The following is a 4,761-nucleotide window of genomic DNA, read 5'->3' on the forward strand; positions in this document are numbered from 1 at the left end:
ATTAAATTAAAAATCTCTCTCTCTCTCTTTCTCTAACATAATTAAATCTTTTGTACAACGTCTAAGCCGCTTTCGTATATCATAGATACATGAGACTTTTCAACAAAAGCACGTTAATTCATCGTGATTAAATGGGTAAGCCACGTTGATAAGCCATTTCTGTACATGATGGCCAAGAATTTTCAATAATGTCAAGGAGGATTATCGTGATTAGATGGATAGGTATACAATCCTTATTGAAATGCATCCTGTGGTCGCGCATAATATCGTGCACTTCCGTACTTTACCCTTGTTTCGCGCTCGTCAAAATGAAATTTCTATGGAGGGTGGAAATTTAAGCGAGGTTATATTACGAGAGTTTCGTCGAGCTATTTACAAAGAGAGGGTACAGGAAGGAATCATAATTTTAAAGGAGCTTTAATACTTAACGCGAGCTTTACTCTCTGCCTCCGACAACGGTTTAATCGCTGGATGAAGTTACCTTAGTTAAGGTCAAAGTTTGAGTGTCTCCTTTTTTTTTCTCTCTTTGCAAACGTTGCAGAAAGCGTGGGCATCTAAAAGTCGACGATGAGATTACGTATACCTGAAAGCGAGCACGTAGAGCGTTCGAAAGTAGTTTGCGAGTTACAGATTAGCGGAAAAAATGTCACCTTTGAATAATTTTATTAAATTAGATTATTGGCGGGATGCTCTCTTTGTTTGATTGTCGCAAAATTTATACGCATGCTAAACTATATGTTATGATAATAGGATAGTAAATTTTATGGAAAGTGGCAGGATTTTTGAGATCGTAAATTATAGTATATAACAGATTAGCGATTTAATAGAGATCTAATTTTTAGAGAATATAATTTTCTTACATAAGATTTTTTTTATATAAAGGAGATATTAATTATGTATATGTATATGAAACGTTTTTATTTAATTATTCAGTCAAAATCGAGTACAGCATACAAAACTTGGTGTATAATAATTAGCAATATTATTTTATAAATAATTCTCGACCTTACATCTTGTAGTTTCTCGATACTTGCAATTCGACAGACAGCGGGATCATATAGCAGGAAGATGGAGAATTCATTCCTGATTCCCTGCACGACGACGGTGAAATCGTTACGTGCAAAAAGGCGCGCTAGTCGAAGGCGGTAGGATGAAAAATGTAGCAGGATGTAAATAAGTATTTGTTAGGCGGAGGAAGTAACATCTTTATTGCCGGGCGGCGTTGAACAGGGACAGCGAAACGGTTTCTCACTTTCTTTCTCTTTCTCCCTCTTTCTCTTCCTCTGCGTGCGCTAAGGTCGTACAGTCGGCGGCCGCGGTCCGGGTCATAAATAAAGCGGTGCACACAGAAATTACAGTGGAGCGTAACGCCCGTAATACCGCTGCGGAATAGAATGGAGAAAAATATAATCGACGATGAAGCCGCGCGCACGCCACGAACGTGTGTATCTGCTTTCGCGGCGAGAGCTTCGTGCTCGAGAAAGACGTCATATTCGCAAGAATGCATTTACCGGCTCGAAAACTTCCGTGACGTGACGCCGCGCCGGAACGCGCGAATCCCGCTCGCTCAAAACTTCATTCTATCGCGAGTCACGGCCTCGCGATGCGCAACGTGAACCGTCACGCGTGAGAAAAATCGGTGCGGAGAAATATTACATGCGGATTATTTTGCATAAATTTATCTACAAGTCCGTTTCGCGCAAAGATTATCCCTCGAAAGAATTTATCATGTAAAATTCTTTGGAATCTTCTTGGATCTTTTTTTTACATATTTCAAAAATCGAAATTAGAAAGAATTCAACTAAAAAGAGAAGATACAGAGACATGCAGAGATTTTTAATGCATACATGCTTGTCCTTTTGTTCTTTGCTCTTGCTCTTTTGCTCCTTATTTGTCTTGCAACATTTTGAGATTCTCGAGTATTTGTGTAATTTTTTTATTACCATTAAATCTCGTTTTAACATTCAAAAATTGAACCTATAGAAAGAATTCAACTGAAAGAAAAGATAACAGAGCATGCAGAGATTTTTATCTGCATACTATACACACATGCTTGTCTTTTGCTCCTGTTCTTTTGCTTCTTTATCCTTTTTGAGATTCTCGAGCCTTCATGCAATTTTGCCATTACCATTAAAATATTGTTTGGACAAAATTTTAAGACGATTATTATTTTATCCGAAATCGAACGATTAAAAGAACACAGTTGGAAATGACGTTTGACCCTCAAGTGAGAAATTCGCTCTCTGCTCGTTCAATTCGGAATCAAATATGCCAGGCTAACGTTGACGACGAAACGCGCACCGTGACGCCGTCCGTCGACGTCACGTTATTGCGCGCGGCGTGCATAGGAAGTACGGCGGCATTTATAACGTTCCGGGGTGAAGGGATTATGATGGCGGTTACGCCGTGGGGAGAGTGTGGATACTGATTTACAGCCGCGAGTCACGCCACAAAGCTACCATTTCGAGGCGAACGCGGTTGGAAGAGCGGCACTACCGGCGAGGATGTTCGTGTGGCGCTCGTCGCGCAACATAACGTCGACGAGAGGTGACTTTCGGGGTAATGCAGTGCTATATGTACACATTTTCGATTTTCAACTCGAGAACGAAAATGCGCCACGTCGTAAGTAATTTTTATCGGGAGAAGACTTTTGTTAAAAGCTCAACGTACGTATAGCACTGTATAAAAGATTGTAGGTATCATTTGTAAGCATCAAAGATATTTATAAAGCATAAAATTTGCAGCAATATTTTTTCTGTATATATATATTTTTAATACACGATATCAGAAACATTATTTTAAAGTGCTTCGTCTAAGATTTCCGCTTTTAGCATTTATTAGATCAGATTTTGTATAATTGGAGTAGCTTAAATTTAATAACACACGATCTAAGCACGTGCCCCATCATTAGGGCGTCTCTTTATCCCGCGCTGGAAGTTACATCGACTACAAGCGTTAATTAAGAGCACGTATAAGACGACTAATGTTCAAACATAGAATTCAATTTAGCCGGGGCTCTCCTGCGCTACTGAAAATCGTGCCAGATTTAATTGAGAGTAACTTTGTTGTAACCCACTTCTCTAACGGAGCCCTAGCTCGCCCGAACTTAGCGGAATTCTAACAGAGACCTAATCGAGAGAAGAGAGAGACGGGGGGAGAGGGAGAGAGCCAGCCAACCCGTGGTAATTGCGCCGCGGGATAATTTGGCGGCTCTGAGTCATTTGACCGTCGTGTAATTTTACCTCTCGAAATAGTTTTAATATTGAATCTCCTTAATGGGTCCATTAATGCGGCAAATACAATCGCGCGGTTATCTCGTTCGATAATTTAGCGTTCGTTGCCAAAACGGACAAATAATAAAGCTCTCGTTAAATTTTATATGTACGCTCGACATTAATTAGCTTAAACGAAAAAAAAATGCAGAATCTGTCGAGCTTGCATCTGTTTGCCATTTTTATCGGCACGAAACGTCGCCGAGATGAGACGTCTTATCAGTCGCGTGTAAAGCGGTTTTCTTATCGTAAGGTCGTCGTTGCGCTCGGAGAAATAGCCGTTATAATTAGGAACGTTCAGATATTGTGTATCGTTTTGGTTATCTGGAAACGCGAGTGCAACCGGGATGCCGACCGCATATATACACGATCTGCAGTATCCACCACAGTTAACCTACTTTCTAACACGTATTTCGAGTTAACGGTTGTTGTTGCATTGTTAACAGACTCGAACTGGCGCCTCTAACGACCGTGATTTACCATTAACGCGCGATCGTCTTCTCCAATCTTCAGAGAAACTGACACTTTATCTGTAATTAAGCTGCACAATTCTAATGCAATTTGAATAATAGTTCAGTAAAACAATAGCGGAAATGAAGTCGAGATTAAATGTCACGCGCGTATATTATTATACAATTAAATGTATATTATTATACAAACTTTTGAAGTATTACTGTGAACAGACAAAGATTTCTTCCTTAATATATCAGAAGAAAATGATTTTTATCAAAAAGTACATAAAATTCACACAGAATTATTATACTTAGGCTACCAAGATTCAGTCCGACCGAAGATGGCCTCTTTTCCATTCAATTGTAATTTTCATTCTTTCGTTTTAGATAAGAGAATTGAAGTTCATCTTTGATAGAGAGTTTTTATCATCAAATTTCTATCCGCTTCCATTTTGGCTTGTAATAAAAGATTACAGTGACGATGCAGCCAATTATGCACGTGCGCGATACAGTTTCCTGATTTCCCCGAGCCACTGTACCGTCAGCTTGCTCTCTCCGCTTTGGTTTCTGTTGTACGTTTCCTGTCTTTGTGTCCCGGCATTAGAACCGTGCTTACGAGCTTAATGACGGGACTTAAACAGTCCCTTTGGGACCGCGGTCGCAGAATCGGAGAGCACGAAACTACGTGTGCATTGTCCGCTCGTTTCTCCGTTACAGCAGCAGTCGCCTGGAGGGTGAGCTCGAAACTGCATCACGATGAAATCCCCGGTACAGGCACCGTGCAGCACGAAACCTCAGAGAAATAGTTTCGCCGGATCTTCCTAATGAACGGCATCATGATTTCGTTAATCACAGTTCAAGGGGGAGGGGAAGGAGTAAGAGAGGGAACGGGTTTGCCACTATGTCGACATGCGAAAATGGAGAACTGCCTTCGGCGAAATCCGGCGAATTTGATGGTTTAATTATCGTCAAATTTTCCGTTCTCAAAATTATCTTATATATATTACGATCGATGTATAAATTTAAAAAAAAAAACA

The sequence above is a fragment of the Temnothorax curvispinosus genome, unplaced genomic scaffold (genome assembly GCF_003070985.1).
Source record: "Temnothorax curvispinosus isolate PA1 unplaced genomic scaffold, ASM307098v1 QBEX01010404.1, whole genome shotgun sequence".
Lineage (NCBI taxonomy): Eukaryota > Metazoa > Arthropoda > Insecta > Hymenoptera > Formicidae > Temnothorax > Temnothorax curvispinosus.